Genomic DNA, 13654 nt, shown 5'->3' on the forward strand with positions numbered 1-13654 from the left:
AATGAATTCATTAGACCATCCAGTTGGAGTGGAATTTTTTGCCAAAATTATAGAAAATTAAATAAGTTCACCATCAAAAATAATCATTCCCATCCCATGACCTCATCTCTTCTAGGTTCATAATATCTGATTGTAGTTTGTTTCTTGGTTTTTGTGACATGTCTTCTCCAAACATGGAATGAAACTTAATTTAACACTGGGGGATCATCAAGCGTTAAATGTTAAAACAGAGAAGGCTAATCAGGAATTTAAAAAATATGCACGATGTTATTTCCACCCCCCTCCAGGGTTTTTCCGAAACATTCACTGGATGCATTACCTAGGAGCCTCTCCTTTTTAATATCAGTATAGTTATAACCCCACTCTTGTACTTTGTTGCTTTCAACCCTACTGCTGTACCCAAAGTCAAATCAATGTCAGATGAACACATCTCATCTGGTTCATTTGGCTTTTAAAGGCTTATCTGTAGTGAGAAGTTAAGTAAAATGACATCTTTTATTGGCTAACTAAAAAAGATTACAATATGCAAGCTTTTGAAGTAACTCAGGCCCCTTCTTCAGGCAATATGTACCTGAGTTGCCTCAAAGGCTTGCATATTGCAATCTTTTTTAGTTAGTCAAAAAAAGGTGTCATTTTATTTGTCTTATCACTACATTCATAATGGCTAACATGGTACAACACCCTAGTACTGAAGCCTTATCTGTAAACTCAAAAGAGTGTGCCATAAGACTAAACGGAAATGGAGGAAAACTAAATTAACATTCCACTATGAAACTCTAAGGGCTAATACTATATAACTACATACACTAAAGCAATTCCACTTGAGAAACAGTCCAGTTCTAGTTTTTGAATGTTATACAAAAAGGCAAGAAATCTCATTTTCAACTATTGATCATGAATTAAACTAAGCTCCATTGAAGGAATGAATCTTGAAAGTCTGACAAATAAAAAATAAGGCTTCACTAGCATTTAAAAAAAATAAATAAATAAATAATACAAGCTTTGATATAATACAGTCCTTAAAGACAACTTTGTTGAACCTCTGCATGGTCACTAAAATGAATTAAACTCCTATGCTTAAACAGATTTACCTAAACTTCATAGAATAATTGCTCAGCTAAACCATTTATTTGCGTCTTTGATCCAGTTTGATTTTTCAAACAAGTTTGTGATTAGCTAATCGACAGCATACTAGAATTTACTGTTCATAAGATACTTTCAACATTCTGAAAAGACTGCAGTAGTTAAACCCCTGCCCAAGAAAAGTAATCTCTACTGTTCTGTCTTGGAGAATTTTAGACCCCTCTCTAACCTGTTACTTTTTTAGTAAAACTCTAATAACAGTTTTTTTTTCTGCAGTTAAATTACTTTTTGAATAAAAGATTCATTTTGGATAAGTATCAGTCAGGTTTTACTTGAAATCATTGTACAGAAACTTTGGTTAAAGACTTTCAACTTAATGCTTATCTAAACCCCTTACTGTATCTGCAAATGCTTTTATTTGATCTGATTGCAGCTTTTGATATATTAGATCACAATATTCTTGTTGTTTGCCTTATTCTGCAGTGCCAGACGTGTTATCAAGGGTCCTCTGCTGGACTGCAGCATAGCAAACAAACACCTGCTTTTTTAGTTCCAACCTCCTTTATTTTGCCTGTAGATGAGAGGAAAACACACCAAGGGGCAGTGTAGCCAGATCAGGAGAAAGTTGGGAAACTGTGTGAGAGTTATTATCAAAAGAGAGAGAACTATTGTCGAAAACTGTGATTAATGCTGAAAAGAGAATTGTCAGAAGTGAACAATTAGTAGATGTACTGCCACAAAATGTCTAAACTTGAAAAACATGCTCTTGCCAAAATGTCACATAGAACGTTATTGAACAATAACCTAAAGGTGAGCTGTTGTCAAAATCTAAACACACAACTGCTACTAAAGCCAAAATGAGAATTACAGTGAATTCAAAACTCAAAAGTGCTCACCACTAAGGGCAGCGTGCTGTTTTACTCTTGTGTCTGGAATCTTGGATGCTGCATGGGATGTCATGGGGGGTTATTAGCCAGGTATCCTGCACATTGTAACAAATTCAGTAGGCGACAACAAAAAGGTTTGGGGTTTTCCGGCCCCTTATATTGTCGACACTCCAGAATTTCAAAAGTAAACAGCTTGGTCAAACATAAACAATTCATGCGCGATGCCATACTAGGCGCCGCGGCCATTTTTATATGGGAGGAGCCGGAAGTGCAGGAATGCTGGGAAGAAGTGATGGATGATGGGAGAGAATGACGTCATCAAAGATGGCGGAGGGAGGGCGGAAGTAGACGTACTGCGGGCAGGTCTTATGGCAGAGTGTCTTTGGGTCTGGAAAACAAAGAAACAAGGTTAGTACCCCGCCATTTCCCGCCGGCGAACATCCTTCGATGTGTTTTAAGATCCGTCCGCGATCTCCTACTCGCGCATGCGTGACAACATATTGTCTTCTGGGAAGCAGCCCCAGACATCAGTGCATTGCATCCTATTGACATATTCACAAAATTGTGAAAAACAACTGTGACATGACACACTTAAAAATAAAAAATAATACATTGTCACTGGTTCATTTCTAAATTATTTGTACCAAGCACTCATATAGTAATATTCCCTGAAGTTAAAGACAAACAAGCTATTTTTGGTCTTACAAAAAAAGTAGAACACTCTTTATAAATTGTTATAGTTGTGTTGCAAACATCAGTTTTAGGTCTACTTTTATTTTCATTCTACATGCTCCTGTTAGGATGCATCATTTCAAAGATGAACTACCACTGCTATGAATACAGCACATATCTTTAGCACCAGATGACCCTGAGGTGGTAAGGTCTCTGATCCTATGTCTCACTAGCATTACAGAATGGATGAATATTACTTTTCTCAAACAAGACAACAAAAAAGTGAAATTGTAATTATTGGCAAAAAAAAAAATGGAAAAGTGAGGGTCTTAGAAATAAAGTTGATCATCTAGCTTTGCAAATCAAGCCAGAAGTAAAACATTTAGGCATTGCTATGGACTAAAATCTAAACTTCAAGACACCTATTAACCATGCTGCTTTCTTTCATTTTAAGACATTTTGCAAGAGTTAGACCTTTTATGACATCTCAAGATGCTGAAACATTAATACACACTTTTGTTTTTAACTGAATTTATTGCTGTACAGCACATGACTTTCAAAGAAAGGCATAGATTGACTGCAGCTAGTTAAAAATGCAGCGGCATTAAACCAAACCAAGAAAATCTGAGCATATTTCACCAGTCCGAACATTGTTACGCTGCTTGCTGGTGTCCTTTAGAATTGAGTTTAAAATTACCTTAATCATATACTGTATAAAGCTTTCAACAATCTTCTGTTGCAACTTACATTTTGCAGAACCCTTGCTTTCTGAGTCGTAACCTTTTACAATTAAAAAAGATGATTTGCTTATTATTCCACGAGCAAAGAAATATTTATACCTTTTGCACTTATGCAACAAAATTCTGGAATGCTCTACCAATAGACACATGCCAACATAATATAGAAGAAGATTAAAAAAAAGAAACACTTAAAAGCCCACTTCTTTAATTTGGCTTTTCCATGACTACTTTTTTCCCTGGTCTTCAGAGTTTTTAATAAGTAATGCAATATACTGTAGAATACTGAAAACTTTTGTAGCAGTCACTATTACTTTTCTGCTTTCTTTCCCAGTTTTCTGCAGTGGTGCCTTGTGCTGCTGTTACTTGATCAATGTAGAATACAGCCGCCTTTGTTGGGTCAAGAAATGTGGATGCTGCAACTATCAATCAGACACACTGGATCCAATCTTCTAGATTAGTTCAATGTAATAATATTGAATTATTGCATTAGATCTGGGCAATCTTATAAACCCTAGAGGTTTATTTTCTCCAGCATTTTGCCAGTTGGTGATTTTGTTTAACTCTCCTTCTTGGCTATCTTTCCATAGCATCAGACTCTGTCTTTAACCATTATAACCATTACAGAAATCAGAAATATACTAATGAATAGTATTTTTGCTGTGCTTATCACTTATGCATATTGTAAATGTATCTATATATATATATTTATTTTTGTTTGCATTATACTCTGTAAACAATCTTCAATGTAGCTTCTGCAGTTGATGACTGTTTACAACATACACTGGGAGAAGAGCAGTTTGCTTATTCATTCGTGTTTCTTATTTCATACTTATATGTTGACAGCTGTGACAGGCACCTGACGTCCATGCCTAGCCGGGACGCCCCTGCACACTGTATTCAGGGGGAGCAGCCCTGGACAGTGCAATACCTCCCCCTGGACGCTAGATGGCCGCCCCCCTGGGCTGGTGTGGAGTCCTTGGTTTCCCACAAGGCTCACTGGGAATTGGAGTTGGGGGCAGCCCTGTTGGGTCCCGCAGGTACCACCAGGGGGTGCTGTGTTTGGGACTCCTGAGCCCGTGTGGGCAACAGCTTCATCACACCTGGAAGTGCCGCCAGATCTTGGTGATCAAACACCTGGAGCACTTCCAGGTGACCTATTAAAGGGAGCCAGCAACCACCACTCATCGGCCAGAGGCGGGTGGAGGAGGACAAGGTTGCGAGGGAGGAGTGGTGGTGCCAAGGAATAGAAGAGTGTTTGTGCTGTACTGTACTGGTGTTTGGGACTGTGTTGTGGCTGGGGGGAGTACGGGGAAGACGTGCCCTCCAGCTGAAGAATAATAAAAATCCTTTTATTTTACACGTGCCTCCCGTGTCCAATCTGTGTTGGGTCAGGCGCTATATAGTGCCTTTCACACAACTCATTGTAGCCACGCAGGTATGCTCTTCAAATAGTGTCTGCTGGCCACAGAGGTAATTGGTCTAACATTTCCTCATGTGTCTCTGTTTAAAATAAAGAGACTACTCCACCAGTATCTAGCTCCTTTCTAACTGAATTCCATAAATTAGTGTCCTTAAACTGATAAACAAGTGCTTTTTATGTGTTATGTTGCATGCAATCTAAGCACAGCATCTGAGTCATTACTGGTCACTTTGTCTTTCTCCACCTAATATACACATCAATTTTTGGCATAAGCTTTTGCCTTAATGTCTTTTTGTTTCTGTTTCAAATTTATTGTCGCTCACTAAGTTTTTATTAGGTTTGCAAAGACAGCCAAAATATCCCTTATTGCCAGAGGTATTACAACTCAGATGCAAGGAAGTACTTTTTATCATTACTCAAAGAACAGATCTTCTATTAAAACTAAATGAGATACGTCTAAAAATACAGCTGCCTAAAGGAACAAATCATGACAAACACACAGTGGATTTCAAAATTGATGTTGTCTCATAGAAGACATTACAGAAACATAGGATTTCCAAGAATACCTAATACTCAAGTATAGTTTTTGTTACACTGGTATGGTAAAGGAAAACAGAGGAACAATCTAAAGTATCTGCATTTGATGTTCATGCTCCTCATTTAATCTACCAGTTCCATTGTGAATATCTAATGAAAGTAGATTTGCACTGACTGCACAGGGCATCATACTTTTAAGAAAGATGAAGTCCAAACATGAATCATAATTGTAATACCAAGTAAAGAACATAAATGGGAGGAAAGCAATTAATTAAGAAAGGCCAGGGCAAGACACAAAATCAAATTAAATGAGAAATGTAGCGAGAGAGTAACTATTGTGACGGACAGCCGGGTCCCATGCCCGGCCAGGACGCCTCTGATGCATATGTCCCGGGGGAGCCATCATGGACTTTGCAATACCTCCCCCGGGGCGCTTGGGGGCAGTCTCCCTGGCACTGGATTCCTCCTCAATCTCCCCCGTGGCTCCATGGGACATGGAGTCCACCACAGCAGCCCGGTTGGGAGATGGGGTGGCCGCTAGGGGGTGCTGCAGAGATCCAGCCACCACACTGGACGGTTTATGAGCCCCACCCGGAGGTGCAATTAAGACCAGCTGGTCAGGCACCTGGATCACTCCCGGGTGGGGCATAAAAGGGCCTGCCTCCCAGCAATCGAGGCCAGAATCGGGAGGAAGAGGATGAGGTTGCCTGGGAGGAGTGGTGGAGCAGGAAAGTGTTTGGTTTCTTTGTGTGTTGGTGTTTGGGACTGTGTTTGGGCTGTGTGGCACGGGGAAGACGTGTCACACAGCTGAAGAAAAATAAAGCCCTTTTGAGTGTGAACACGTGCCTCTGTGTAAGTCTGTGCCGGGTCGGGCGCTATATAGCGCTTGTTTACACTATCTAGAATATTTCATGCAGTCTAAGCCAAAAAGCAAGACATATGTCAAAGAACAGGAAAGAACGTAAAACCAGTGATATCATTAACAATAATATTGCAAGAGTTTTTTTCATTTTTTTGTTCTGTTTTGATTTATTAATACATTTCCACAGGGATGAAGTTTATAAACCTGACCTTTATACCATAGAGATAACAACATCATGTGTTACAAACTACTGCCTAGCAATAACCTGGTAACCCTGCGTCATATAAACAATGGAGGAACATATAATAAACAAAAACAGTGCTGCAGGAACACATATTTTAAAAATAACATCTTCAAAATTATTCTAAATCAAAAAAACTTTGACCACTGAATTCCTTGACATGTAAAACTTCCAAAACAATATTTCCATTATTTTTGCAGGTCAAGGAAATGGCTGGAAACAAAAGAAATGATCATGACAAAATATGAGTGTATGTCACCCGTACTTAATATGAGGAACTTTGTCAGGAATGTGTTGTTAATCACTTTTATTAAAGTATGTTTTGTTTGACTAGAATGTGTTAATAATTTTAAGGAGCATTTGTTTATATTTGTTAATTTTGGTGATGTAATTTTCTTGTGATTTTCTTTGTTTGCATGTGAGCTCTGCCATTTTGTACGTTCATTCTAAAGAATGCAGTTTTTTGGAGTCACTGCTCCTTAGGATGCAGTACCTTGCTAAGAACATGATGTGCTTTATTCCTTACACATGATGTCATAATGGTCATACCATAAAAGAGGGCCATGAGCATTAAATTGAGTTTAGTAAAATTAAAGTGAATACTTTGTAAGACACTTGTGCTCAAGCAAACAAATTAAGTGTAGGTCACGGTTCAGACTTATATTTGTTCGATAGGCCATTTAGTGCGGAGGAAGTAAGTGATCCAAACCTGAAAATAACCTTAGCTTCTTCTGCTTTTCTTTGATGCAGACTTTCACTAATTCCATTTTTATTGAGTGCTCTTTTGTGTTTCTGCTGTCATGGGAAATTCAATTTAGGCCTTTGGTACTAATAAAGTACTTTGCTGAAATAAAATCTGCTTCCTTAGCACACAGTAAAGACTCGTGGTTCTAAAAAGGAAGTATATCTTTATTTAGGAAAGGCTTGATTCATTAAGTTCAAAGCAGTAATTCCACAGTTGAATATCCTTTAGCTTTTTGTAGTCTGTGGTCTCATATCCTGAAACCCTTTTTGCTTAAGGCAACTACATCTTTGCTAGGGAGAGTTTAAATATACAGTACATTTATTGTCTGGCTGTGGAATAGTGGTTGAATTTTTTACACTGGAAGGGAACATCAGCATGGAGAGACAATATGTGATATGTGTGTAAACTATATTATGACTGCAAAGGCATCACAGATACTACCAGCACTGTAGATAGCTCAGAGAGAGAGGTTGTGAGGGTCGGTTGGTCTTGGTTAACTATACTTTGATTTTATGTTTTGTAAATGACCGTGGGATCCCAAAGGTAAGTTGTGTTAACAATTGGTACCAAATGGTGTTTTCATTGTCCTTTATTGTGATGTACACAGGTCTTACCTATCCCTATTAATGTCACCGTTCCTATCAGTAGTGGGATTATTACAATTTAGTAATCGATTAACTTTTTATCATAAACATATTTATTTGCTTTATTTATTTTTTTTTTTTTGCATCTTATTGTTATTTTTATCCTTTCATCCATTCATTTTCCAAGCCCACTTTACCCTGAACAGGGCTTTAGGGAAGCTGGAGCCTATCCCAGCAAACAAGGAAGGGACATACTTCTTATTTGACACGAAAGTGCACCCTCGTCCTTCCTTAAAATGAACTACAGAACTAACAAAACGAGTTCAGCTAGTGATATATGAATTACTGTATGTTCAATGAGCGCCCTCCGATGGCCATATATAGAACAACATCAGCCTTCGAAATTAGCTCTTGATAACAGTATCTCTCTGTTTTGATACAAATGTAAATATAATTCAGTTTTAAAACACGACACTAAGGCTCTAGTTAATATGTCTTTGACACTATCCTCTCATAATCATATCAATTATTTAAATATCACTGGTATTTCTAAGGATTAATTTATAATATATTATGAATACCCATTTTTATGCCTTTGTGTTTATAAAGGTGTGGCATTGTGAGATTTATATTTATAGAATAAAATAAGATTTCTATTTTCCATTAAACATGCAAAAGTTTCTGGTGTTATTCTATCCTTATTAATTTATTTTTTCTGAGCAGTTTGCTACCTTAATACTGAACAACTGATAAATAGCAAGGGAGACACAGGTACCACAGACATCCAATTGTACAGCAGAGTAGCCATTCAGTTGTATGCTCATTAGTAGCAATCTCTTAAATAACAATAGCACTAAATATATATGTAAAAGCAAAATCTTAAATAGAAATATTTAAAAACCTAAGTCGTGCCTTAGCGTTGTGAATTTCGCATAAAATGTATCAACCTTGTATTTTTATTTCTGAATTGAAATGGGAATTGCAGAAATTGAGACATGATAGCATGGTTAATAAAGATGGTTGTTGGATTAAAACTAAATCTTGGTGGTTACAAACGAAACCTTTTTACCCTCAGGTCTGAGCTTTAGAAGCCAATAATATCCAACTAATGAGCCCCTTTCTTTTGGGCGCTTCTACCAGAGCACAGAATTACACCATTATTCTTTCATACTTTTGCCACCAGATGGCGACCTTTAGTAAACTATGTTTTCTTTGACTATTAAACTATAGCCGGATTATTGGAATGCACCGGTTTGAACCATTTGCTAAGTTATCTGTATAAGACAACTATTTTTAACGAAATATGATAAAGATTATGGAGTTCTGTTTAATCTTGTACACTGCGATTTACTGGTTCCCTACACAGTGCTGACCCCGCCTTATTCCGGATGCTGCTATGAGTACACCAGTATAGGGTGATGAGACGGGATTGTGCAAGTTTGACAACATACGTTATGTTATTCTTATATAGCGTTGATAACGGAGTGCAGGCAGGCTCCCAGCGCCTACACGTATTTACCACTATATGCAGATGCAACGAAATTCTTCAACGTACAACACGTCTCTCCGTCGCCATAATCAGTGAAAATTACAAAATTGCCTTGAAACTTCTGTGTTCCTTATTTGGAAACATCAGGTTGAAAAATCTGAGAATCGCATATTGCTGCGTACTAGACTGAAACAACTCTTCTTGTCATGTACAACCGAGACACGTGCAAATGAGAAAAGAATATGACCATACTGATCCTAATCCTGTAATATAAAACTATTTCAGTTTGCCACAAATACACTTAAATTGGTAAATATGGCCATAACTCCCAATCTTATATAAGGCGCCTTTAACATGATAACTGGGAAATGGTCGGTTGACAACTAGAGATCGTTAAATTAAATCCAAGGTCAACATGTTTAAACAGGAATTAAACAAATGGGCAAAACAAATAAAAGGTGCAAACGAGTAGTTTTTTCGATATAACCCATCCATCCATTCCTTTATCTTACCCATTTTTGTCCCTACCTGTTGGCCCTGTACACAAAGTGGAGTCCAAGCTGGCACACACCTATTTGAATGAATTACTGCAGCCAAACACAGAAATCACAGTATAGAGAGGTTTTGTCGTGGTCTTTAAGTTGCTGCTCTTATGGAAAGTATGGCAAGGTTATTAAAAGCAAAGTTCTCATTGAAGAGCTTACATAATTTCTTTAAGCTTCAATTTGCAGAAACTTCCCTCGCAGCTTGCAACGCTAATAGCAATTTTGAGAAAAATTCACAAAAGTTTTATGGCATTTGGAATTGAATATCGAAGCACAGACGTACCTTCACGTACCACTAAGATCCGCGAGTCATTGTTAATTTTGTTTGGCCAAAGACCAGCCGGAATTCTTGTCATGCATTTCATCGCTTGATGATGAAATACTGCGTGGGCTTGAATGTGGCTTTAATTCAGAAACTTATTCACGTGCTGTAACAGTATAGTTTCTTCACGATTTAGACATTTCAATAAAGTCTCTTCATTCTTTTTTTAATACATCTTACCTCGCCTTTTTCTTTTTTCTAAAATCAGTACCCCTCTCTTTTGTTCGCTGCATCTTGAGATTGACAGATTAATTAAATATTAATAATGAGATTGAAGGTTTCGTCCCATTCGGTCAGAGTAAGTTCGCATTTTTAAGTATAACTTTGCAACATATGTATTTGTAACAGAGTTTAAACATTAAAAATGTGTAATTTCTGCATCGATAACACACATTAGCTTGCCAACGACCCATCAAATAAACTGTCAAAAAGGTCTAAAAAGACAAAGTGTCGCCTCTGGGTACCGCCCCCTCACGATCAACCCCGCTACAGAGTATATAACATTAAGTAGCAGTACATGCAGTAGTTAAAGCTTGTGTGATGTCAGCTGTCACCTCCCAGCCGGCCTCCGACGCCTTGCCTCCGACGCCACGTCGCGCTTTGAACCTGCAGTTTGGCGGCTTCACTGCCAACGCGACAAGGCGTCCGTCCTGCTTTGCGACCGGTGTTGCCGCTTTTCCCCCTGAGCCCCGCGGCCCTGAATTGGACGAATCAAAAGAAAACAAAAAAGAAAGAAACGGGTTATGTCTTGTTTAGTTGTATTGTTTGTTGCCGTTACTTTGTCTACTGCTGTTTGTTTGCTGTATGAAAAAAGAGTATTTTCCACTGTACTGTAATCCATACTTGCTAAACTTCAGTCTTTATGCTGAAATGTGCCTTCATCTTTGCTTACAGTTTGAGTTATTGACACATCCAAATGTGTTTCCTTAAGTGTTGTTTGTGCGTTATTTTTTACATCTCCTACTACTTTGGAGACATGAGAAAAATCCCTTTAGCCAACTACTGACCAAAACAAAGTATACACACACACACACACACACATACATACAGGGGTAGTCATTATACATGGAGTCATAACCCAGGCTGGTTGGTTCTCAGTTACAGTCCCAGTCAGGATGAAAAAATAATTGATGGTGGAGGGGATAGTATCTGGCAAGAGAAGTTCCTTCCCCAATATAGTAGATGACAATGTTCCTCAGACATGGTCCCAGTATGGAAACCTACAAGGCATGCTGGGAACTGTAGTCTGGAAGGACAGCCATTCTGGAGTCCATGTATGCCCGCGTGGGGTGCTGCCAGGGCTGTACCTCCCTGTTTTGTGGGCGATCTACCTGACCTGAAAGTAGTTCCATCAGCCAATACTATGACAACAGGAGTACTCATGGGTCACCCATAAAAGAAGCCACCCCACTTATAAAAGACAATCAGAGTCAGGAGGTGGTGAGCAAGGCTGCATGGGTGAGGTGAAGAGAGCAAGGATCAAGAATTTGATTGCATATTATTGTGTTCATGGGAAGGAAGCCTGTAAAAAGTATTTTCTTGAAAAATACAAAACATGTTTTGACCCCAGGACTGCTGTCTTGGTGTACATGTGTTTGAGATTTGGGACTCAGTAGCACCCTCCACTGGCTACAATATATTTACCCTCATGGAGTATATTATACAGGGTGAGTCAAAATTATGTTAACACTAATGGTACTGATATGTATATATTTATATACTATTTTTGTGGAAAATTTATGTGCCACATATGGTACATGTGTTGAACATGATGATAAACAAGTTGAGACATTCCTGTAAATCATCTTGCATATATAAAGTACAGTATGTTTTGTGAATAAATTGTTTCCGCCATCAAATGTTAACATAATTTTGACTCACCCTGTAATGGAAAAAGCTATACTACAGAGGTGGGTTGCAGTGGCTGCAGGTTTTTGTTCTATCCCCGTTTCTTAATGAGAAGTCAATTATTGCTAATGAAGCACTTACTGCCAAATGACATTTTGGTGCTTCATTTGATCTTGCTTGTTAAGGTTCAGTCTTAAACAGTTTTGGTGAGCCTGTGCCCATTGCATCCTAAACTTTATGTTCTTGGCTGACAGGAGTGGAAACCGATTTGCCAGGGAATGTACATATGTACAGTATATTGTATATATGCACATGGTACTGTAGAAAAGTCTTAGGCACCTTAGATAGTTCACAAAAATTAGTCTTACACAGTTATTTTATATCTTTTGGATTACTGTATCAATAGAAAAGAGAATATTTTGCATAAAGTGCAAAATAAGATATTTGAATGTCCTTAAAGAACAGAATTAGCATAATAATGGACCACTTTCCATCCCTGTAGGCATATAGAGCAGTGCTTGATTAAGCAAATATAATAAACAGGTGCCACTGATCAATAACATCACATGTAGGTTGAACTAGAGTGATTAAGTGAAACAAAAACAGTTGTGTAGATGGAATAAAACTTGGCAAAGGAAAACCACACTGTAAATTTACATAATGGTAAAAGTGAGCACAGTGACCAAACACAAATTGTTTTATGCTACAGTCTATATCAAGGTCTTTCCCAAGCAGAAATGTCACGGCATACAGGTGTTTCTAGATGTGCTGTTCAAGCACAAGAAGAGGCACAAATCGACAAGCTTAAGGACTGGAAACACAGTAGCCAGCCATGGAAGGTGAGTGGAGAAATAAAGATATACAGTACATCAAGCTTAGTTCATTGTGAACTGGGAAGATGACCAACACCAATATCAACTCGGAACTAGCAGAAACCACTGCAACCTTGATACCCATCTATGGTCAGGAGAAGTCTTGCCAGAAGTGGTCTTAATTAGACCCTGAGGTGGAAATAAACCCAAAATGACTAACCTGTTCATGAAACCACAAGGTCTTGGGAGAGCAGGAAAATGGCAGCAACTGCTCTGGACTGATAAGTCAAATTTTGAACATTTTCTTGAACAGAAGGCAGTTAAAAAGGGCTATAAAAATATTCATGGATGAATGTCTGAAGGCAACAGTAAAGCACAGTGGAAGGTCACTGTGGTTTTGAGGTTGCATTTCCATAAATGAGGGTAGGAGATATGATCAAATCCCTCACCTCTCCGAAGTGCAGGCAGATTCTTATCCATCATATAAAACCATCAAGAAGGCATCCCAATGTCATTCTGCACAATGACCCCAAATGCATGGCCACAAAAATAAGAAAAGACAACCTGTTGCAATAAGAGAAATAGGGAATCCTACAACAGATGGTATGGACCCCACAGAGACATGTTTTAAGATCATCAAGCCAGAATAGGATTACTAGCAGAGGCAGAAGCATAGTTTACAGTGGAACTTTCAGACGTTCTGACTTGGAACAACCTACCACATGAGTACCTTCAGAAATGGCATGAAAGTTCACCTAGGAAAATTGCTGTGGTTTTTAAGGCAAAGGGTGGACACACCAAATACTGATTTTTTTTTTTTTGAGTGTACTTTATAGAAAGTTTAATAAAAAAAACTATTCATAACAC

Source organism: Polypterus senegalus, chromosome 1 (assembly GCF_016835505.1).
Source record: "Polypterus senegalus isolate Bchr_013 chromosome 1, ASM1683550v1, whole genome shotgun sequence".
NCBI classification, from domain to species: domain Eukaryota; kingdom Metazoa; phylum Chordata; class Cladistia; order Polypteriformes; family Polypteridae; genus Polypterus; species Polypterus senegalus.